This window comes from Gnatocerus cornutus, chromosome 1, assembly GCF_029298725.1.
Source record: "Gnatocerus cornutus isolate USDA-ARS CGAHR chromosome 1, icGnaCorn1.1, whole genome shotgun sequence".
Classification (NCBI taxonomy): Eukaryota; Metazoa; Arthropoda; class Insecta; order Coleoptera; family Tenebrionidae; genus Gnatocerus; species Gnatocerus cornutus.
This window is the reverse complement of record NC_142233.1, coordinates 17566805-17592590: the sequence shown is the minus strand read 5'-3', so window position 1 is coordinate 17592590 and position 25786 is coordinate 17566805.

Below are 25786 nucleotides of genomic sequence, written 5' to 3'. Positions count from 1 at the left end.
TTTAAATTCCAGATTTGGATTCAGCGTGAGATTCTGCGTAAAATGAGTCAAAATTTATTGAGTTTACCTACGAAATAAAGAAAGCATTGACCAAAAACTGTTTGGAAGTGGTCATTTTGGAGTGATTTTCAATCAATGTTTTCAAAATGAAAATGACGTTTAATAGCATTGAATTATATATCAGTCGAAAGAGGAGCTCAAAATCTATCCACTGGCCCAATTTGAGATCGATCAAACAAACGGTTTACGAGTTATGGTCAAAAATAAAAAAAATGAAAAATTTTCATCGTTTGAGTCGCAATTTTTTTTCGCGAAAAATCGACTATCGAATTTTCGACTTTTAAGCACTTTTTCTGACGTAAAATGAGCCGAAAAAAACGATGGCGCAAACCGCATCTCAATATCTCTAATAGTTTCCGAGATATTTAACTTTGAAAATTGGGAAAAATGAGAAAAAATGAAAATCAACTATCCGAAACTTTGATCGGCCATAACTCGGTTATTTGCAGTCGGATCTGAATTTAAATCCCAGATTTAGAATCTGCGTAAAATTCTGCGTTCACTGATGTATAATAACTCGAGTTTACTCTAAAAAATAAGCGAGATATCGATATGAGAAGTTTGGCCATAGTTTTAGTCATGAATTTTTGCGAAAATTTGCAAATTTCGACTTTTGGAAAATCTATAAACGATTTCTTATGTAAAAAATCGCGAGAAAAACGATGCCGCAAACCGCATTCCAATATCTGGAATAGTTTCCAAAATATCGAGCATGAATTGTTTGGAACCTTCAAAAATTTGGCCATCTGGCGACAACCCAAAAATTCAAACGGCCATAACTCAGTTATTTGTTGTCGGTTCTGAATTTAAATTCCAGATTTGGATTCAGCGTGAGATTCTGCGTAAAATGAGTCAAAATTTATTGAGTTTACCTAAGAAATAAAGAAAGCATTGACCAAAAACTGTTTGGAAGTGGTCATTTTGGGGTGATTTTCAATCAATGTTTTCAAAATGAAAATGACGTTTAATAGCATTGAATTATATATCAGTCGAAAGAGGAGCTTAAAATCTATCTACTGGCCAAATTTGAGATCTATAGGACAAATAGTTTGCGAGTTATGACCAAAAATTAAAAAAAATGAAAAATTTTCATCGTTTGAGTCGCAATTTTTTTTCGCGAAAAATCGACTATCGAATTTTCGACTTTTAAGCACTTTTTCTGACGTAAAATGAGCCGAAAAAAACGATGGCGCAAACCGCATCTCAATATCTCTAATAGTTTCCGAGATATTTAACTTTGAAAATTGGGAAAAATGAGAAAAAATGAAAATCAACTATCCGAAACTTTGATCGGCCATAACTCAGTTATTTGTTGTCGGATCTGAATTTAAATCCCAGATTTGAAATCTGCGTAAAATTCTGCATTCACTGATGTATAATAACTCGAGTTTACTCTAAAAAATAAGCGAGATATCGATATGAGAAGTTTGGCCATAGTTTTAGTCATGAATTTTTGCGAAAATTTGCAAATTTCGACTTTTGGAAAATCTAAAAACGATTTCTTATGTAAAAAATCGCGAGAAAAACGATGCCGCAAACCGCATTCCAATATCTGAAATAGTTTTCGAGATATCGAGCATGAATTGTTTGGAACCTTCAAAAATTTGGCCATCTGGCGACAACCCAAAAATTCAAACGGCCATAACTCAGTTATTTGTTGTCGGATCTGAATTTAAATTCCAGATTTGGATTCAGCGTGAGATTCTGCGTAAAATGAGTCAAAATTTATTGAGTTTACCTACGAAATAAAGAAAGCATTGACCAAAAACTGTTTGGAAGTGGTCATTTTGGGGTGATTTTCAATCAATGTTTTCAAAATGAAAATGACGTTTAATAGCATTGAATTATATATCAGTCGAAAGAGGAGCTCAAAATCTATCCACTGGCCCAATTTGAGATCGATCAAACAAACGGTTTACGAGTTATGGTCAAAAATAAAAAAAAATAAAAATTTTCATCGTTTGAGTCGCAATTTTTTTTCGCGAAAAATCGACTATCGAATTTTGGGCTTTTAAGCACTTTTTCTAACGTAAAATGAGCCGAGAAAAACGATGGCGGAAACCGCATCTCAATATCTCTAATAGTTTCCGAGATATTTAACTTTGAAAATTGGGAAAAATGAGAAAAAATGAAAATCAACTATCCGAAACTTTGATCGGCCATAACTCAGTTATTTGTTGTCGGATCTGAATTTAAATCCCAGATTTGGAATCTGCGTAAAATTCTGCGTTCACTGATGTATAATAACTCGAGTTTACTCTAAAAAATAAGCGAGATATCGATATGAGAAGTTTGGCCATAGTTTTAGTCATGAATTTTTGCGAAAATTTGCAAATTTCGACTTTTGGAAAATCTAAAAACGATTTCTTATGTAAAAAATCGCGAGAAAAACGATGCCGCAAACCGCATTCCAATATCTGAAATAGTTTTCGAGATATAGAGCATGAATTGTTTGGAACCTTCAAAAATTTGGCCATCTGGCGACAACCCAAAAATTCAAACGGCCATAACTCAGTTATTTGTTGTCGGATCTGAATTTAAATTCCAGATTTGGATTCAGCGTGAGATTCTGCGTAAAATGAGTCAAAATTTATTGAGTTTACCTACGAAATAAAGAAAGCATTGACCAAAAACTGTTTGGAAGTGGTCATTTTGGGGTGATTTTCAATCACTATTTTTAATGTAAAAACGACGTTTAATACCTTTGTATTATATATCATTCGAAAGAGGAGCTCGAAATCTATCTACTGGCTCAATTTGAGATCGATCAAACAAACGGTTTAGGAGTTATGGCCAAAAATAAAAAAAAATAAAAATTTTCATCGTTTGAGTCGCAATTTTTTTTCGCGAAAAATCGACTATCGAATTTTGGGCTTTTAAGCACTTTTTCTAACGTAAAATGAGCCGAGAAAAACGATGGCGCAAACCACAACTCAATATCTCTAATAGTTTCCGAGATATTTAACTTTGAAAATTGGGAAAAATGAGAAAAAATGAAAATCAACTATCCGAAACTTTGATCGGCCATAACTCAGTTATTTGTTGTCGGATCTGAATTTAAATCCCAGATTTGGAATCTGCGTAAAATTCTGCGTTCACTGATGTATAATAACTCGAGTTTACTCTAAAAAATAAGCGAGATATCGATATGAGAAGTTTGGCCATAGTTTTAGTCATGAATTTTTGCGAAAATTTGCAAATTTCGACTTTTGGAAAATCTAAAAACGATTTCTTATGTAAAAAATCGCGAGAAAAACGATGCCGCAAACCGCATTCCAATATCTGAAATAGTTTTCGAGATATCGAGCATGAATTGTTTGGAACCTTCAAAAATTTGGCCATCTGGCGACAACCCAAAAATTCAAACGGCCATAACTCAGTTATTTGTTGTCGGATCTGAATTTAAAATCCAGATTTGGATTCAGCGTGAGATTCTGCGTAAAATGAATCAAAATTTATTGAGTTTACCTACGAAATAAAGAAAGCATTGACCAAAAACTGTTTGGAAGTGGTCATTTTGGGGTGATTTTCAATCACTATTTTTAATGTAAAAACGACGTTTAATACCATTGTATTATATATCATTCGAAAGAAGAGCTCGAAATCTATCTACTGGCTCAATTTGAGATCGATCAAACAAACGGTTTAGGAGTTATGCCCAAAAATAAAAAAAATTAAAAATTTTCATCGTTTGAGTCGCAATTTTTTTTCGCAAAAAATCGACTATCGAATTTTGGGCTTTTAAGCACTTTTTCTGACGTAAAATGAGCCGAGAAAAACGATGGCGCAAACCGCATCTCAATATCTCTAATAGTTTCCGAGATATTTAACTTTGAAAATTGGGAAAAATGAGAAAAAATGAAAATCAACTATCCGAAATTTTGATCGGCCATAACTCGGTTATTTGTTGTCGGATCTGAATTTAAACCCCAGATTTGAAATCTGCGTAAAATTCTGCGTTCATTGATGTATAATAACTCAAGTTTACTCTAAAAAACAAGCGAGATATCGATATGAGAAGTTTGGCCACAGTTTTAGTCATGAATTTTCGCGAAAATTTGCAAATTTCGACTATAGGAAAATCTAAAAACTATTTCTTATGTAAAAAATCGCGAGAAAAACGATGCCGCAAACCACATTCCAATATCTGAAATAGTTCTCGAGATGTCGAGCATGAATTGTTTGGAACCTTCAAAAATTTGGCCATCTGGCGACAACCCAAAAATTCAAACGGCCATAACTCAGTTATTTGTTGTCGGATCTGAATTTAAATTCCAGATTTGGATTCAGCGTGAGATTCTGCGTAAAATGAGTCAAAATTTATTGAGTTTACCTACGAAATAAAGAAAGCATTGACCAAAAACTGTTTGGAAATGGTCATTTTGGGGTGATTTTCAATCACTATTTTTAATGTAAAAACGACGTTTAATACCTTTGTATTATACATCATTCGAAAGAGGAGCTCGAAATCTATCGACTGGCTCAATTTGAGATCGATCAAACAAACGGTTTAGGAGTTATGCCCAAAAATAAAAAAAATTAAAAATTTTCATCGTTTGAGTCGCAATTTTTTTTCGCGAAAAATCGACTAACGAATTTTGGGCTTTTAAGCACTTTTTTTAACGTAAAATGAGCCGAGAAAAACGATGGCGCAAACCGCAACTCAATATCTCTAATAGTTTCCGAGATATTTAACTTTGAAAATTGGGAAAAATGAGAAAAAATGAAAATTAACTATCCGAAACTTTGATCGGCCATAACTCGGTTATTTGTTGTCGGATCTGAATTTAAACCCCACATTTGAAATCTGCGTAAAATTCTGCGTTCATTGATGTATAATAACTCAAGTTTACTCTAAAAAATAAGCGAGATATCGATATGAGAAGTTTGGCCATAGTTTTAGTCATGAATTTTTGCGAAAATTTGCAAATTTCGACTTTTGGAAAATCTAAAAACGATTTCTTATGTAAAAAATCGCGAGAAAAACGATGCCGCAAACCGCATTCCAATATCTGAAATAGTTTTCGAGATATCGAGCATGAATTGTTTGGAACCTTCAAAAATTTGGCCATCTGGCGACAACCCAAAAATTCAAACGGCCATAACTCAGTTATTTGTTGTCGGATCTGAATTTAAATTCCAGATTTGGATTCAGCGTGAGATTCTGCGTAAAATGAGTCAAAATTTATTGAGTTTACCTACGAAATAAAGAAAGCATTGACCAAAAACTATTTGGAAGTGGTCATTTTGGGGTGATTTTCAATCACTATTTTTAATGTAAAAACGACGTTTAATACCTTTGTATTATATATCATTCGAAAGAGGAGCTCGAAATCTATCTACTGGCTCAATTTGAGATCGATCAAACAAACGGTTTAGGAGTTATGGCCAAAAATAAAAAAAAATAAAAATTTTCATCGTTTGAGTCGCAATTTTTTTTCGCGAAAAATCGACTATCGAATTTTGGGCTTTTAAGCACTTTTTCTAACGTAAAATGAGCCGAGAAAAACGATGGCGCAAACCGCAACTCAATATCTCTAATAGTTTCCGAGATATTTAACTTTGAAAATTGGGAAAAATGAGAAAAAATGAAAATCAACTATCCGAAACTTTGATCGACCATAACTCAGTTATTTGTTGTCGGATCTGAATTTAAACCCCACATTTGAAATCTGCGTAAAATTCTGCGTTCACTGATGTATAATAACTCTAGTTTACTCTAAAAAATAAGCGAGATATCGATATGAGAAGTTTGGCCATAGTTTTAGTCATGAATTTTTGCGAAAATTTGCAAATTTCGACTTTTGGAAAATCTAAAAACGATTTCTTATGAAAAAAATCGCGAGAAAAACGATGCCGCAAACCGCATTCCAATATCTGAAATAGTTTTCGAGATATCGAGCATGAATTGTTTGGAACCTTCAAAAATTTGGCCATCTGGCGACAACCCAAAAATTCAAACGGCCATAACTCAGTTATTTGTTGTCGGATCTGAATTTAAATCCCAGATTTGGATTCAGCGTGAGATTCTGCGTAAAATGAGTCAAAATTTATTGAGTTTACCTAAGAAATAAAGAAAGCATTGACCAAAAACTGTTTGGAAGTGGTCATTTTGGGGTGATTTTCAATCAATGTTTTCAAAATGAAAATGACGTTTAATAGCATTGAATTATATATCAGTCGAAAGAGGAGCTCAAAATCTATCTACTGGCCCAATTTGAGATCGATCAAACAAACGGTTTAGGAGTTATGGCCAAAAATAAAAAAAAATAAAAATTTTCATCGTTTGAGTCGCAATTTTTTTTCGCGAAAAATCGACCATCGAATTTTGGGCTTTTAAGCACTTTTTCTAACGTAAAATGAGCCGAGAAAAACGATGGCGCAAACCGCAACTCAATATCTCTAATAGTTTCCGAGATATTTAACTTTGAAAATTGGGAAAAATGAGAAAAAATGAAAATCAACTATCCGAAACTTTGATCGGCCATAACTCAGTTATTTGTTGTCGGATCTGAATTTAAATCCCAGATTTGGAATCTGCGTAAAATTCTGCGTTCACTGATGTATAATAACTCGAGTTTACTCTAAAAAATAAGCGAGATATCGATATGAGAAGTTTGGCCATAGTTTTAGTCATGAATTTTTGCGAAAATTTGCAAATTTCGACTTTTGGAAAATCTAAAAACGATTTCTTATGTAAAAAATCGCGAGAAAAACGATGCCGCAAACCGCATTCCAATATCTGAAATAGTTTTCGAGATATCGAGCATGAATTGTTTGGAACCTTCAAAAATTTGGCCATCTGGCGACAACCCAAAAATTCAAACGGCCATAACTCAGTTATTTGTTGTCGGATCTGAATTTAAATTCCAGATTTGGATTCAGCGTGAGATTCTGCGTAAAATGAGTCAAAATTTATTGAATTTACCTAAGAAATAAAGAAAGCATTGACCAAAAACTGTTTGGAAGTGGTCATTTTGGGGTGATTTTCAATCAATGTTTTCAAAATGAAAATGACGTTTAATAGCATTGAATTATATATCAGTCGAAAGAGCAGCTCAAAATCTATCTACTGGCCCAATTTGACATCGATCAAACAAACGGTTTAGGAGTTATGCCCAAAAATAAAAAAAAATAAAAATTTTCATCGTTTGAGTCGCAATTTTTTTTCGCGAAAAATCGACTATCGAATTTTGGGCTTTTAAGCACTTTTTCTAACGTAAAATGAGCCGAGAAAAACGATGGCGCAAACCGCATCTCAATATCTCTAATAGTTTCCGAGATATTTAACTTTGAAAATTGGGAAAAATGAGAAAAAATGAAAATCAACTATCCGAAACTTTGATCGGCCATAACTCAGTTATTTGTTGTCGGATCTGAATTTAAATCCCAGATTTGGAATCTGCGTAAAATTCTGCGTTCACTGATGTATAATAACTCGAGTTTACTCTAAAAAATAAGCGAGATATCGATATGAGAAGTTTGGCCATAGTTTTAGTCATGAATAATTGCGAAAATTTGCAAATTTCGACTTTTGGAAAATCTAAAAACGATTTCTTATGTAAAAAATCGCGAGAAAAACGATGCCGCAAACCGCATTCCAATATCTAAAATAGTTTTCGAGATATCGAGCATGAATTGTTTGGAACCTTCAAAAATTTGGCCATCTGGCGACAACCCAAAAATTCAAACGGCCATAACTCAGTTATTTGTTGTCGGATCTGAATTTAAATCCCAGATTTGGATTCAGCGTGAGATTCTGCGTAAAATGAGTCAAAATTTATTGAGTTTACCTAAGAAATAAAGAAAGCATTGACCAAAAACTGTTTGGAAGTGGTCATTTTGGGGTGATTTTCAATCAATGTTTTCAAAATGAAAATGACGTTTAATAGCATTGAATTATATATCAGTCGAAAGAGGAGCTCAAAATCTATCTACTGGCCCAATTTGAGATCGATCAAACAAACGGTTTAGGAGTTATGGCCAAAAATAAAAAAAAATAAAAATTTTCATCGTTTGAGTCGCAATTTTTTTTCGCGAAAAATCGACCATCGAATTTTGGGCTTTTAAGCACTTTTTCTAACGTAAAATGAGCCGAGAAAAACGATGGCGCAAACCGCAACTCAATATCTCTAATAGTTTCCGAGATATTTAACTTTGAAAATTGGGAAAAATGAGAAAAAATGAAAATCAACTATCCGAAACTTTGATCGGCCATAACTCAGTTATTTGTTGTCGGATCTGAATTTAAATCCCAGATTTGGAATCTGCGTAAAATTCTGCGTTCACTGATGTATAATAACTCGAGTTTACTCTAAAAAATAAGCGAGATATCGATATGAGAAGTTTGGCCATAGTTTTAGTCATGAATTTTTGCGAAAATTTGCAAATTTCGACTTTTGGAAAATCTAAAAACGATTTCTTATGTAAAAAATCGCGAGAAAAACGATGCCGCAAACCGCATTCCAATATCTGAAATAGTTTTCGAGATATCGAGCATGAATTGTTTGGAACCTTCAAAAATTTGGCCATCTGGCGACAACCCAAAAATTCAAACGGCCATAACTCAGTTATTTGTTGTCGGATCTGAATTTAAATTCCAGATTTGGATTCAGCGTGAGATTCTGCGTAAAATGAGTCAAAATTTATTGAGTTTACCTACGAAATAAAGAAAGCATTGACCAAAAACTGTTTGGAAGTGGTCATTTTGGGGTGATTTTCAATCAATGTTTTCAAAATGAAAATGACGTTTAATAGCATTGAATTATATATCAGTCGAAAGAGGAGCTCAAAATCTATCCACTGGCCCAATTTGAGATCGATCAAACAAACGGTTTACGAGTTATGGTCAAAAATAAAAAAAAATAAAAATTTTCATCGTTTGAGTCGCAATTTTTTTTCGCGAAAAATCGACTATCGAATTTTGGGCTTTTAAGCACTTTTTCTAACGTAAAATGAGCCGAGAAAAACGATGGCGCAAACCGCATCTCAATATCTCTAATAGTTTCCGAGATATTTAACTTTGAAAATTGGGAAAAATGAGAAAAAATGAAAATCAACTATCCGAAACTTTGATCGGCCATAACTCAGTTATTTGTTGTCGGATCTGAATTTAAATCCCAGATTTGGAATCTGCGTAAAATTCTGCGTTCACTGATGTATAATAACTCGAGTTTACTCTAAAAAATAAGCGAGATATCGATATGAGAAGTTTGGCCATAGTTTTAGTCATGAATTTTTGCGAAAATTTGCAAATTTCGACTTTTGGAAAATCTAAAAACGATTTCTTATGTAAAAAATCGCGAGAAAAACGATGCCGCAAACCGCATTCCAATATCTGAAATAGTTTTCGAGATATCGAGCATGAATTGTTTGGAACCTTCAAAAATTTGGCCATCTGGCGACAACCCAAAAATTCAAACGGCCATAACTCAGTTATTTGTTGTCGGATCTGAATTTAAATTCCAGATTTGGATTCAGCGTGAGATTCTGCGTAAAATGAGTAAAAATTTATTGAGTTTACCTACGAAATAAAGAAAGCATTGACCAAAAACTGTTTGGAAGTGGTCATTTTGGGGTGATTTTCAATCAATGTTTTCAAAATGAAAATGACGTTTAATAGCATTGAATTATATATCAGTCGAAAGAGGAGCTCAAAATCTATCTACTGGCCCAATTTGACATCGATCAAACAAACGGTTTAGGAGTTATGCCCAAAAATAAAAAAAAATAAAAATTTTCATCGTTTGAGTCGCAATTTTTTTTCGCGAAAAATCGACTATCGAATTTTGGGCTTTTAAGCACTTTTTCTAACGTAAAATGAGCCGAAAAAAACGATGGCGCAAACCGCATCTCAATATCTCTAATAGTTTCCGAGATATTTAACTTTGAAAATTGGGAAAAATGAGAAAAAATGAAAATCAACTATCCGAAACTTTGATCGGCCATAACTCAGTTATTTGTTGTCGGATCTGAATTTAAATCCCAGATTTGGAATCTGCGTAAAATTCTGCGTTCACTGATGTATAATAACTCGAGTTTACTCTAAAAAATAAGCGAGATATCGATATGAGAAGTTTGGCCATAGTTTTAGTCATGAATTTTTGCGAAAATTTGCAAATTTCGACTTTTGGAAAATCTAAAAACGATTTCTTATGTAAAAAATCGCGAGAAAAACGATGCCGCAAACCGCATTCCAATATCTGAAATAGTTTTCGAGATATCGAGCATGAATTGTTTGGAACCTTCAAAAATTTGGCCATCTGGCGACAACCCAAAAATTCAAACGGCCATAACTCAGTTATTTGTTGTCGGATCTGAATTTAAATTCCAGATTTGGATTCAGCGTGAGATTCTGCGTAAAATGAGTAAAAATTTATTGAGTTTACCTACGAAATAAAGAAAGCATTGACCAAAAACTGTTTGGAAGTGGTCATTTTGGGGTGATTTTCAATCAATGTTTTCAAAATGAAAATGACGTTTAATAGCATTGAATTATATATCAGTCGAAAGAGGAGCTCAAAATCTATCTACTGGCCCAATTTGACATCGATCAAACAAACGGTTTAGGAGTTATGCCCAAAAATAAAAAAAAATAAAAATTTTCATCGTTTGAGTCGCAATTTTTTTTCGCGAAAAATCGACTATCGAATTTTGGGCTTTTAAGCACTTTTTCTAACGTAAAATGAGCCGAGAAAAACGATGGCGCAAACCGCATCTCAATATCTCTAATAGTTTCCGAGATATTTAACTTTGAAAATTGGGAAAAATGAGAAAAAATGAAAATCAACTATCCGAAACTTTGATCGGCCATAACTCAGTTATTTGTTGTCGGATCTGAATTTAAATCCCAGATTTGAAATCTGCGTAAAATTCTGCGTTCACTGATGTATAATAACTCGAGTTTACTCTAAAAAATAAGCGAGATATCGATATGAGAAGTTTGGCCATAGTTTTAGTCATGAATATTTGCGAAAATTTGCAAATTTCGACTTTTGGAAAATCTAAAAACGATTTCTTATGTAAAAAATCGCGAGAAAAACGATGCCGCAAACCGCATTCCAATATCTGAAATAGTTTTCGAGATATCGAGCATGAATTGTTTGGAACCTTCAAAAATTTGGCCATCTGGCGACAACCCAAAAATTCAAACGGCCATAACTCAGTTATTTGTTGTCGGATCTGAATTTAAATTCCAGATTTGGATTCAGCGTGAGATTCTGCGTAAAATGAGTCAAAATTTATTGAGTTTACCTAAGAAATAAAGAAAGCATTGACCAAAAACTGTTTGGAAGTGGTCATTTTGGGGTGATTTTCAATCAATGTTTTCAAAATGAAAATGACGTTTAATAGCATTGAATTATATATCAGTCGAAAGAGGAGCTCAAAATCTATCTACTGGCCCAATTTGAGATCGATCAAACAAGCGGTTTAGGAGTTATGCCCAAAAATAAAAAAAAATAAAAATTTTCATCGTTTGAGTCGCAATTTTTTTTCGCGAAAAATCGACTATCGAATTTTGGGCTTTTAAGCACTTTTTCTAACGTAAAATGAGCCGAGAAAAACGATGGCGCAAACCGCATCTCAATATCTCTAATAGTTTCCGAGATATTTAACTTTGAAAATTGGGAAAAATGAGAAAAAATGAAAATCAACTATCCGAAACTTTGATCGGCCATAACTCAGTTATTTGTTGTCGGATCTGAATTTAAATCCCAGATTTGGAATCTGCGTAAAATTCTGCGTTCACTGATGTATAATAACTCGAGTTTACTCTAAAAAATAAGCGAGATATCGATATGAGAAGTTTGGCCATAGTTTTAGTCATGAATTTTTGCGAAAATTTGCAAATTTCGACTTTTGGAAAATCTAAAAACGATTTCTTATGTAAAAAATCGCGAGAAAAACGATGCCGCAAACCGCATTCCAATATCTGAAATAGTTTTCGAGATATCGAGCATGAATTGTTTGGAACCTTCAAAAATTTGGCCATCTGGCGACAACCCAAAAATTCAAACGGCCATAACTCAGTTATTTGTTGTCGGATCTGAATTTAAATTCCAGATTTGGATTCAGCGTGAGATTCTGCGTAAAATGAGTCAAAATTTATTGAGTTTACCTACGAAATAAAGAAAGCATTGACCAAAAACTGTTTGGAAGTGGTCATTTTGGGGTGATTTTCAATCAATGTTTTCAAAATGAAAATGACGTTTAATAGCATTGAATTATATATCAGTCGAAAGAGGAGCTCAAAATCTATCTACTGGCCCAATTTGACATCGATCAAACAAACGGTTTAGGAGTTATGCCCAAAAATAAAAAAAAATAAAAATTTTCATCGTTTGAGTCGCAATTTTTTTTCGCGAAAAATCGACTATCGAATTTTGGGCTTTTAAGCACTTTTTCTAACGTAAAATGAGCCGAGAAAAACGATGGCGCAAACCGCATCTCAATATCTCTAATAGTTTCCGAGATATTTAACTTTGAAAATTGGGAAAAATGAGAAAAAATGAAAATCAACTATCCGAAACTTTGATCGGCCATAACTCAGTTATTTGTTGTCGGATCTGAATTTAAATCCCAGATTTGAAATCTGCGTAAAATTCTGCGTTCACTGATGTATAATAACTCGAGTTTACTCTAAAAAATAAGCGAGATATCGATATGAGAAGTTTGGCCATAGTTTTAGTCATGAATATTTGCGAAAATTTGCAAATTTCGACTTTTGGAAAATCTAAAAACGATTTCTTATGTAAAAAATCGCGAGAAAAACGATGCCGCAAACCGCATTCCAATATCTGAAATAGTTTTCGAGATATCGAGCATGAATTGTTTGGAACCTTCAAAAATTTGGCCATCTGGCGACAACCCAAAAATTCAAACGGCCATAACTCAGTTATTTGTTGTCGGATCTGAATTTAAATTCCAGATTTGGATTCAGCGTGAGATTCTGCGTAAAATGAGTCAAAATTTATTGAGTTTACCTAAGAAATAAAGAAAGCATTGACCAAAAACTGTTTGGAAGTGGTCATTTTGGGGTGATTTTCAATCAATGTTTTCAAAATGAAAATGACTTTTAATAGCATTGAATTATATATCAGTCGAAAGAGGAGCTCAAAATCTATCTACTGGCCCAATTTGAGATCGATCAAACAAGCGGTTTAGGAGTTATGCCCAAAAATAAAAAAAAATAAAAATTTTCATCGTTTGAGTCGCAATTTTTTTTCGCGAAAAATCGACTATCGAATTTTGGGCTTTTAAGCACTTTTTCTAACGTAAAATGAGCCGAGAAAAACGATGGCGCAAACCGCATCTCAATATCTCTAATAGTTTCCGAGATATTTAACTTTGAAAATTGGGAAAAATGAGAAAAAATGAAAATCAACTATCCGAAACTTTGATCGGCCATAACTCAGTTATTTGTTGTCGGATCTGAATTTAAATCCCAGATTTGGAATCTGCGTAAAATTCTGCGTTCACTGATGTATAATAACTCGAGTTTACTCTAAAAAATAAGCGAGATATCGATATGAGAAGTTTGGCCATAGTTTTAGTCATGAATTTTTGCGAAAATTTGCAAATTTCGACTTTTGGAAAATCTAAAAACGATTTCTTATGTAAAAAATCGCGAGAAAAACGATGCCGCAAACCGCATTCCAATATCTGAAATAGTTTTCGAGATATCGAGCATGAATTGTTTGGAACCTTCAAAAATTTGGCCATCTGGCGACAACCCAAAAATTCAAACGGCCATAACTCAGTTATTTGTTGTCGGATCTGAATTTAAATTCCAGATTTGGATTCAGCGTGAGATTCTGCGTAAAATGAGTAAAAATTTATTGAGTTTACCTACGAAATAAAGAAAGCATTGACCAAAAACTGTTTGGAAGTGGTCATTTTGGGGTGATTTTCAATCAATGTTTTCAAAATGAAAATGACGTTTAATAGCATTGAATTATATATCAGTCGAAAGAGGAGCTCAAAATCTATCTACTGGCCCAATTTGACATCGATCAAACAAACGGTTTAGGAGTTATGCCCAAAAATAAAAAAAAATAAAAATTTTCATCGTTTGAGTCGCAATTTTTTTTCGCGAAAAATCGACTATCGAATTTTGGGCTTTTAAGCACTTTTTCTAACGTAAAATGAGCCGAGAAAAACGATGGCGCAAACCGCATCTCAATATCTCTAATAGTTTCCGAGATATTTAACTTTGAAAATTGGGAAAAATGAGAAAAAATGAAAATCAACTATCCGAAACTTTGATCGGCCATAACTCAGTTATTTGTTGTCGGATCTGAATTTAAATCCCAGATTTGGAATCTGCGTAAAATTCTGCGTTCACTGATGTATAATAACTCGAGTTTACTCTAAAAAATAAGCGAGATATCGATATGAGAATTTTGGCCATAGTTTTAGTCATGAATTTTTGCGAAAATTTGCAAATTTCGACTTTTGGAAAATCTAAAAACGATTTCTTATGTAAAAAATCGCGAGAAAAACGATGCCGCAAACCGCATTCCAATATCTGAAATAGTTTTCGAGATATCGAGCATGAATTGTTTGGAACCTTCAAAAATTTGGCCATCTGGCGACAACCCAAAAATTCAAACGGCCATAACTCAGTTATTTGTTGTCGGATCTGAATTTAAATTCCAGATTTGGATTCAGCGTGAGATTCTGCGTAAAATGAGTCAAAATTTATTGAGTTTACCTACGAAATAAAGAAAGCATTGACCAAAAACTGTTTGGAAGTGGTCATTTTGGGGTGATTTTCAATCAATGTTTTCAAAATGAAAATGACGTTTAATAGCATTGAATTATATATCAGTCGAAAGAGGAGCTCAAAATCTATCTACTGGCCCAATTTGACATCGATCAAACAAACGGTTTAGGAGTTATGCCCAAAAATAAAAAAAAATAAAAATTTTCATCGTTTGAGTCGCAATTTTTTTTCGCGAAAAATCGACTATCGAATTTTGGGCTTTTAAGCACTTTTTCTAACGTAAAATGAGCCGAGAAAAACGATGGCGCAAACCGCATCTCAATATCTCTAATAGTTTCCGAGATATTTAACTTTGAAAATTGGGAAAAATGAGAAAAAATGAAAATCAACTATCCGAAACTTTGATCGGCCATAACTCAGTTATTTGTTGTCGGATCTGAATTTAAATCCCAGATTTGGAATCTGCGTAAAATTCTGCGTTCACTGATGTATAATAACTCGAGTTTACTCTAAAAAATAAGCGAGATATCGATATGAGAATTTTGGCCATAGTTTTAGTCATGAATTTTTGCGAAAATTTGCAAATTTCGACTTTTGGAAAATCTAAAAACGATTTCTTATGTAAAAAATCGCGAGAAAAACGATGCCGCAAACCGCATTCCAATATCTGAAATAGTTTTCGAGATATCGAGCATGAATTGTTTGGAACCTTCAAAAATTTGGCCATCTGGCGACAACCCAAAAATTCAAACGGCCATAACTCAGTTATTTGTTGTCGGATCTGAATTTAAATTCCAGATTTGGATTCAGCGTGAGATTCTGCGTAAAATGAGTCAAAATTTATTGAGTTTACCTACGAAATAAAGAAAGCATTGACCAAAAACTGTTTGGAAGTGGTCATTTTGGGGTGATTTTCAATCAATGTTTTCAAAATGAAAATGACGTTTAATAGCATTGAATTATATATCAGTCGAAAGAGGAGCTCAAAATCTATCTACTGGCCCAATTTGACATCGATCAAACAAACGGTTTAGGAGTTATGCCCAAAAATAAAAAAAAATAAAAATTTTCATCGTTTGAGTCGCAATTTTTTTTCGCGAAAAATCGACTATCGAATTTTGGGCTTTTAAGCACTTTTTCTAACGTAAAATGAGCCGAGAAAAACGATGGCGCAAACCGCATCTCAATATCTCTAATAGTTTCCGAGATATTTAACTTTGAAAATTGGGAAAAATGAGAAAAAATGAAAATCAACTATCCGAAACTTTGATCGGCCATAACTCAGTTATTTGTTGTCGGATCTGAATTTAAATCCCAGATTTGAAATCTGCGTAAAATTCTGCGTTCACTGATGTATAATAACTCGAGTTTACTCTAAAAAATAAGCGAGATATCGATATGAGAAGTTTGGCCATAGTTTTAGTCATGAATATTTGCGAAAATTTGCAAATTTCGACTTTTGGAAAATCTAAAAACGATTTCTTATGTAAAAAATCGCGAGAAAAACGATGCCGCAAACCGCATTCCAATATCTGAAATAGTTTTCGAGATATCGAGCATGAATTGTTTGGAACCTTCAAAAATTTGGCCATCTGGCGACAACCCAAAAATTCAAACGGCCATAACTCAGTTATTTGTTGTCGGATCTGAATTTAAATTCCAGATTTGGATTCAGCGTGAGATTCTGCGTAAAATGAGTCAAAATTTATTGAGTTTACCTAAGAAATAAAGAAAGCATTGACCAAAAACTGTTTGGAAGTGGTCATTTTGGGGTGATTTTCAATCAATGTTTTCAAAATGAAAATGACGTTTAATAGCATTGAATTATACAGGGTTCGGCAACACTTGTGTCCACCCCCAAAATCGTCTTTAATTTTAAAGTTACAATTTTGAAAATTAGCATACGCTCACAGTTAACAAAGCTTTAGAAGCTGACGCAAACATCTGTTTTTTATCACGGTTTGGTTGGCGTCGCGACGCCTAAAAAGTATAATTTTTAGCGATTTTTGAGTTTTGCGGAAATATTCGCGAATTCAATTTTTTTTTCAACATAACTGTGATACAAATATCGAAGTTTTTATTTTAAATCAAACGCAAATTGTGTTTAAAATTTGCGAAAAAAACGTTGTTTTATCAAGTTAGTTTTCAAAATTATAGCAGCTCATCGACAAACTACGTTTACACCAAAATTTCACAAATCACTTCATTCACTCTTATAAAGGTTAATTTTGATTAACACGGGCATGTTGCACTTTATGGACACCAGAAATCGTTAATTAACATTGACAAAGCGACAATTTCACCAAGTAAGACTTTTGTTACAATCTAAAGCGAGCCAAAGGATAGATGTCATTTGTGACACAAGATGTTGACAGATGGGTGTAAACGTAGTTCCCAATATTGACGTAATGAAATTGGAAACTAACTTGATAAAACAGATTTTTTTTCTCAAATTTTGAAGACAATTTCCATTGAATCTAAAATAACAACTGAGATATTTTTAACACATTTATATTGAAAAAAAATTAAATTAGCGGTTGATATCACAAACCCTCACAATTAATTAAAAATTACGTTTTTAAGGCGTCGCGACGCCAAAACTATCAGTGATAAAAAACAAATTTTTGCGTCGGCTTCTAGAGCTTTGTCAAGTGTGAGCGTATGCAAATTTTCAAAATTTTATGTTTAAAATTAAAGACGATTTTTGGGGTGGACACAAGTGTTGCCGGACCCTGTATATCAGTCGAAAGAGGAGCTCAAAATCTATCCACTGGCCCAATTTGAGATCGATCAAACAAACGGTTTACGAGTTATGGTCAAAAATAAAAAAAAATAAAAATTTTCATCGTTTGAGTCGCAATTTTTTTTCGCGAAAAATCGACTATCGAATTTTGGGCTTTTAAGCACTTTTTCTAACGTAAAATGAGCCGAGAAAAACGATGGCGCAAACCGCATCTCAATATCTCTAATAGTTTCCGAGATATTTAACTTTGAAAATTGGGAAAAATGAGAAAAAATGAAAATCAACTATCCGAAACTTTGATCGGCCATAACTCAGTTATTTGTTGTCGGATCTGAATTTAAATCCCAGATTTGAAATCTGCGTAAAATTCTGCGTTCACTGATGTATAATAACTCGAGTTTACTCTAAAAAATAAGCGAGATATCGATATGAGAAGTTTGGCCATAGTTTTAGTCATGAATTTTTGCGAAAATTTGCAAATTTCGACTTTTGGAAAATCTAAAAACGATTTCTTATGTAAAAAATCGCGAGAAAAACGATGCCGCAAACCGCATTCCAATATCTGAAATAGTTTTCGAGATATCGAGCATGAATTGTTTGGAACCTTCAAAAATTTGGCCATCTGGCGACAACCCAAAAATTCAAACGGCCATAACTCAGTTATTTGTTGTCGGATCTGAATTTAAATTCCAGATTTGGATTCAGCGTGAGATTCTGCGTAAAATGAGTCAAAATTTATTGAGTTTACCTACGAAATAAAGAAAGCATTGACCAAAAACTGTTTGGAAGTGGTCATTTTGGGGTGATTTTCAATCAATGTTTTCAAAATGAAAATGACGTTTAATAGCATTGAATTATATATCAGTCGAAAGAGGAGCTCAAAATCTATCTACTGGCCCAATTTGACATCGATCAAACAAACGGTTTAGGAGTTATGCCCAAAAATAAAAAAAAATAAAAATTTTCATCGTTTGAGTCGCAATTTTTTTTCGCGAAAAATCGACTATCGAATTTTGGGCTTTTAAGCACTTTTTCTAACGTAAAATGAGCCGAGAAAAACGATGGCGCAAACCGCATCTCAATATCTCTAATAGTTTCCGAGATATTTAACTTTGAAAATTGGGAAAAATGAGAAAAAATGAAAATCAACTATCCGAAACTTTGATCGGCCATAACTCAGTTATTTGTTGTCGGATCTGAATTTAAATCCCAGATTTGAAATCTGCGTAAAATTCTGCGTTCACTGATGTATAATAACTCGAGTTTACTCTAAAAAATAAGCGAGATATCGATATGAGAAGTTTGGCCATAGTTTTAGTCATGAATATTTGCGAAAATTTGCAAATTTCGACTTTTGGAAAATCTAAAAACGATTTCTTATGTAAAAAATCGCGAGAAAAACGATGCCGCAAACCGCATTCCAATATCTGAAATAGTTTTCGAGATATCGAGCATGAATTGTTTGGAACCTTCAAAAATTTGGCCATCTGGCGACAACCCAAAAATTCAAACGGCCATAACTCAGTTATTTGTTGTCGGATCTGAATTTAAATTCCAGATTTGGATTCAGCGTGAGATTCTGCGTAAAATGAGTCAAAATTTATTGAGTTTACCTACGAAATAAAGAAAGCATTGACCAAAAACTGTTTGGAAGTGGTCATTTTGGGGTGATTTTCAATCAATGTTTTCAAAATGAAAATGACGTTTAATAGCATTGAATTATATATCAGTCGAAAGAGGAGCTCAAAATCTATCCACTGGCCCAATTTGAGATCGATCAAACAAACGGTTTACGAGTTATGGTCAAAAATAAAAAAATTGAAAAATTTTCATCGTTTGAGTCGCAATTTTTTTTCGCGAAAAATCGACTATCGAATTTTGGGCTTTTAAGCACTTTTTCTAACGTAAAATGAGCCGAGAAAAACGATGGCGCAAACCGCATCTCAATATCTCTAATAGTTTCCGAGATATTTAACTTTGAAAATTGGGAAAAATGAGAAAAAATGAAAATCAACTATCCGAAACTTTGATCGGCCATAACTCAGTTATTTGTTGTCGGATCTGAATTTAAATCCCAGATTTGGAATCTGCGTAAAATTCTGCGTTCACTGATGTATAATAACTCGAGTTTACTCTAAAAAATAAGCGAGATATCGATATGAGAAGTTTGGACATAGTTTTAGTCATGAATTTTTGCGAAAATTTGCAAATTTCGACTTTTGGAAAATCTAAAAACGATTTCTTATGTAAAAAATCGCGAGAAAAACGATGCCGCAAACCGCATTCCAATATCTGAAATAGTTTTCGAGATATCGAGCATGAATTGTTTGGAACCTTCAAAAATTTGGCCATCTGGCGACAACCCAAAAATTCAAACGGCCATAACTCAGTTATTTGTTGTCGGATCTGAATTTAAATTCCAGATTTGGATTCAGCGTGAGATTCTGCGTAAAATGAGTCAAAATTTATTGAGTTTACCTACGAAATAAAGAAAGCATTGACCAAAAACTGTTTGGAAGTGGTCATTTTGGGGTGATTTTCAATCAATGTTTTCAAAATGAAAATGACGTTTAATAGCATTGAATTATTCAGGGTCCGGCAACACTTGTGTCCACCCCCAAAATCGTCTTTATTTTTAAAGATAAAATTTTGAAAATTTGGATACGCTCACAGTTGAGAAAGCTCTAGAAGCTGACGTAAAAATTTGTTTTTTATCACTGATAGTTTTGGCGTCGCGACGCCTTAAAAATGTAATTGTTAGGTAATTGTGAGGGTTTGTGATATCAACCCCTAATTTAATTTTTTTTCAATATAAATATGTTAAAAATATCTGAGTTGTTATTTTAGATTCAATGCAAATTGGTTTCAAAATTTGAGAAAAAAATGCTGTTTTATCAAGTTAGTTTCCAATTTCATTACGTCAAAATTGGGAACTACGTTTACACCCATCTGTCAACATCTTGTGTCACAAATGACATCTATCCTTTGGCTTGCTTTAGATTGTAACAAAAGTCTTACTTGGTGAAATTGTCACTTTGTCGATGTTAATTAACGATTTCTGGTGTCCATAAAGTGCAACATGTCCGTGTTAATCAAAATTAACCTTTATAAAAGTGAGTGAAGTGACTTGTGAAATTTTGGTGTAAACGTAGATTGCCGCTGCACTGTCATAATTTTGAAAACTAACTTGATAAAACAACGTTTTTTTCGCAAATTTTAAACACAATTTGTATTAGATTTAAAATAAAAACTCAGATATTTGTACCACAGTTATGTTGAAAAAAAAATAAATTCGCGAATATATCCGCAAAAACTCAAAAATCGCTAAAAATTATACTTCTTGGGCGTCGCGACGCCAACCATACCGTGATAAAAAACCAAATTTTTGCGTCAGCTTTTAGAGCTTTGTCAACTGTGAGCGTATGCAAATTTTCAAAATTTTATTTTTAAAATTAAAGACGATTTTGGGGGTGGACACAAGTGTTGCCGGACCCTGTATATCAGTCGAAAGAGGAGCTCAAAATCTATCCACTGGCCCAATTTGAGATCGATCAAACAAACGGTTTACGAGTTATGGTCAAAAATAAAAAAAAATAAAAATTTTCATCGTTTGAGTCGCAATTTTTTTTCGCGAAAAATCGACTATCGAATTTTGGGCTTTTAAGCACTTTTTCTAACGTAAAATGAGCCGAGAAAAACGATGGCGCAAACCGCATCTCAATATCTCTAATAGTTTCCGAGATATTTAACTTTGAAAATTGGGAAAAATGAGAAAAAATGAAAATCAACTATCCGAAACTTTGATCGGCCATAACTCAGTTATTTGTTGTCGGATCTGAATTTAAATCCCAGATTTGGAATCTGCGTAAAATTCTGCGTTCACTGATGTATAATAACTCGAGTTTACTCTAAAAAATAAGCGAGATATCGATATGAGAAGTTTGGCCATAGTTTTAGTCATGAATTTTTGCGAAAATTTGCAAATTTCGACTTTTGGAAAATCTAAAAACGATTTCTTATGTAAAAAATCGCGAGAAAAACGATGCCGCAAACCGCATTCCAATATCTGAAATAGTTTTCGAGATATCGAGCATGAATTGTTTGGAACCTTCAAAAATTTGGCCATCTGGCGACAACCCAAAAATTCAAACGGCCATAACTCAGTTATTTGTTGTCGGATCTGAATTTAAATTCCAGATTTGGATTCAGCGTGAGCTTCTGCGTAAAATGAGTCAAAATTTATTGAGTTTACCTACGAAATAAAGAAAGCATTGACCAAAAACTGTTTGGAAGTGGTCATTTTGGGGTGATTTTCAATCAATGTTTTCAAAATGAAAATGACGTTTAATAGCATTGAATTATATATCAGTCGAAAGAGGAGCTCAAAATCTATCCACTGGCCCAATTTGAGATCGATCAAACAAACGGTTTAGGAGTTATGCCCAAAAATAAAAAAAAATAAAAATTTTCATCGTTTGAGTCGCAATTTTTTTTCGCGAAAAATCGACTATCGAATTTTGGGCTTTTAAGCACTTTTTCTAACGTAAAATGAGCCGAGAAAAACGATGGCGCAAACCGCATCTCAATATCTCTAATAGTTTCCGAGATATTTAACTTTGAAAATTGGGAAAAATGAGAAAAAATGAAAATCAACTATCCGAAACTTTGATCGGCCATAACTCAGTTATTTGTTGTCGGATCTGAATTTAAATCCCAGATTTGGAATCTGCGTAAAATTCTGCGTTCACTGATGTATAATAACTCGAGTTTACTCTAAAAAATAAGCGAGATATCGATATGAGAATTTTGGCCATAGTTTTAGTCATGAATTTTTGCGAAAATTTGCAAATTTCGACTTTTGGAAAATCTAAAAACGATTTCTTATGTAAAAAATCGCGAGAAAAACGATGCCGCAAACCGCATTCCAATATCTGAAATAGTTTTCGAGATATCGAGCATGAATTGTTTGGAACCTTCAAAAATTTGGCCATCTGGCGACAACCCAAAAATTCAAACGGCCATAACTCAGTTATTTGTTGTCGGATCTGAATTTAAATTCCAGATTTGGATTCAGCGTGAGATTCTGCGTAAAATGAGTCAAAATTTATTGAGTTTACCTACGAAATAAAGAAAGCATTGACCAAAAACTGTTTGGAAGTGGTCATTTTGGGGTGATTTTCAATCAATGTTTTCAAAATGAAAATGACGTTTAATAGCATTGAATTATATATCAGTCGAAAGAGGAGCTCAAAATCTATCCACTGGCCCAATTTGAGATCGATCAAACAAACGGTTTACGAGTTATGGTCAAAAATAAAAAAAAATAAAAATTTTCATCGTTTGAGTCGCAATTTTTTTTCGCGAAAAATCGACTATCGAATTTTGGGCTTTTAAGCACTTTTTCTAACGTAAAATGAGCCGAGAAAAACGATGGCGCAAACCGCATCTCAATATCTCTAATAGTTTCCGAGATATTTAACTTTGAAAATTGGGAAAAATGAGAAAAAATGAAAATCAACTATCCGAAACTTTGATCGGCCATAACTCAGTTATTTGTTGTCGGATCTGAATTTAAATCCCAGATTTGAAATCTGCGTAAAATTCTGCGTTCACTGATGTATAATAACTCGAGTTTACTCTAAAAAATAAGCGAGATATCGATATGAGAAGTTTGGCCATAGTTTTAGTCATGAATATTTGCGAAAATTTGCAAATTTCGACTTTTGGAAAATCTAAAAACGATTTCTTATGTAAAAAATCGCGAGAAAAACGATGCCGCAAACCGCATTCCAATATCTGAAATAGTTTTCGAGATATCGAGTATGAATTGTTTGGAACCTTCAAAAATTTGGCCATCTGGCGACAACCCAAAAATTCAAACGGCCATAACTCAGTTATTTGTTGTCGGATCTGAATTTAAATTCCAGATTTGGATTCAGCGTGAGATTCTGCGTAAAATGAGTCAAAATTTATTGAGTTTACCTAAGAAATAAAGAAAGCATTGACCAAAAACTGTTTGGAAGTGGTCATTTTGGGGTGATTTTCAATCAATGTTTTCAAAATGAAAATGACGTTTAATAGCATTGAATTATATATCAGTCGAAAGAGGAGCTCAAAATCTATCCACTGGCCCAATTTGAGATCGATCAAACAAACGGTTTACGAGTTATGGTCAAAAATAAAAAAATTGAAAAATTTTCATCGTTTGAGTCGCAATTTTTTTTCGCGAAAAATCGACTATCGAATTTTGGGCTTTTAAGCACTTTTTCTAACGTAAAATGAGCCGAGAAAAACGATGGCGCAAACCGCATCTCAATATCTCTAATAGTTTCCGAGATATTTAACTTTGAAAATTGGGAAAAATGAGAAAAAATGAAAATCAACTATCCGAAACTTTGATCGGCCATAACTCAGTTATTTGTTGTCGGATCTGAATTTAAATCCCAGATTTGGAATCTGCGTAAAATTCTGCGTTCACTGATGTATAATAACTCAAGTTTACTCTAAAAAATAAGCGAGATATCGATATGAGAAGTTTGGCCATAGTTTTAGTCATGAATAATTGCGAAAATTTGCAAATTTCGACTTTTGGAAAATCTAAAAACGATTTCTTATGTAAAAAATCGCGAGAAAAACGATGCCGCAAACCGCATTCCAATATCTAAAATAGTTTTCGAGATATCGAGCATGAATTGTTTGGAACCTTCAAAAATTTGGCCATCTGGCGACAACCCAAAAATTCAAACGGCCATAACTCAGTTATTTGTTGTCGGATCTGAATTTAAATCCCAGATTTGGATTCAGCGTGAGATTCTGCGTAAAATGAGTCAAAATTTATTGAGTTTACCTAAGAAATAAAGAAAGCATTGACCAAAAACTGTTTGGAAGTGGTCATTTTGGGGTGATTTTCAATCAATGTTTTCAAAATGAAAATGACGTTTAATAGCATTGAATTATATATCAGTCGAAAGAGGAGCTCAAAATCTATCTACTGGCCCAATTTGAGATCGATCAAACAAACGGTTTAGGAGTTATGGCCAAAAATAAAAAAAAATAAAAATTTTCATCGTTTGAGTCGCAATTTTTTTTCGCGAAAAATCGACCATCGAATTTTGGGCTTTTAAGCACTTTTTCTAACGTAAAATGAGCCGAGAAAAACGATGGCGCAAACCGCAACTCAATATCTCTAATAGTTTCCGAGATATTTAACTTTGAAAATTGGGAAAAATGAGAAAAAATGAAAATCAACTATCCGAAACTTTGATCGGCCATAACTCAGTTATTTGTTGTCGGATCTGAATTTAAATCCCAGATTTGGAATCTGCGTAAAATTCTGCGTTCACTGATGTATAATAACTCGAGTTTACTCTAAAAAATAAGCGAGATATCGATATGAGAAGTTTGGCCATAGTTTTAGTCATGAATTTTTGCGAAAATTTGCAAATTTCGACTTTTGGAAAATCTAAAAACGATTTCTTATGTAAAAAATCGCGAGAAAAACGATGCCGCAAACCGCATTCCAATATCTGAAATAGTTTTCGAGATATCGAGCATGAATTGTTTGGAACCTTCAAAAATTTGGCCATCTGGCGACAACCCAAAAATTCAAACGGCCATAACTCAGTTATTTGTTGTCGGATCTGAATTTAAATTCCAGATTTGGATTCAGCGTGAGATTCTGCGTAAAATGAGTCAAAATTTATTGAGTTTACCTACGAAATAAAGAAAGCATTGACCAAAAACTGTTTGGAAGTGGTCATTTTGGGGTGATTTTCAATCAATGTTTTCAAAATGAAAATGACGTTTAATAGCATTGAATTATATATCAGTCGAAAGAGGAGCTCAAAATCTATCCACTGGCCCAATTTGAGATCGATCAAACAAACGGTTTACGAGTTATGGTCAAAAATAAAAAAAAATAAAAATTTTCATCGTTTGAGTCGCAATTTTTTTTCGCGAAAAATCGACTATCGAATTTTGGGCTTTTAAGCACTTTTTCTAACGTAAAATGAGCCGAGAAAAACGATGGCGCAAACCGCATCTCAATATCTCTAATAGTTTCCGAGATATTTAACTTTGAAAATTGGGAAAAATGAGAAAAAATGAAAATCAACTATCCGAAACTTTGATCGGCCATAACTCAGTTATTTGTTGTCGGATCTGAATTTAAATCCCAGATTTGAAATCTGCGTAAAATTCTGCGTTCACTGATGTATAATAACTCGAGTTTACTCTAAAAAATAAGCGAGATATCGATA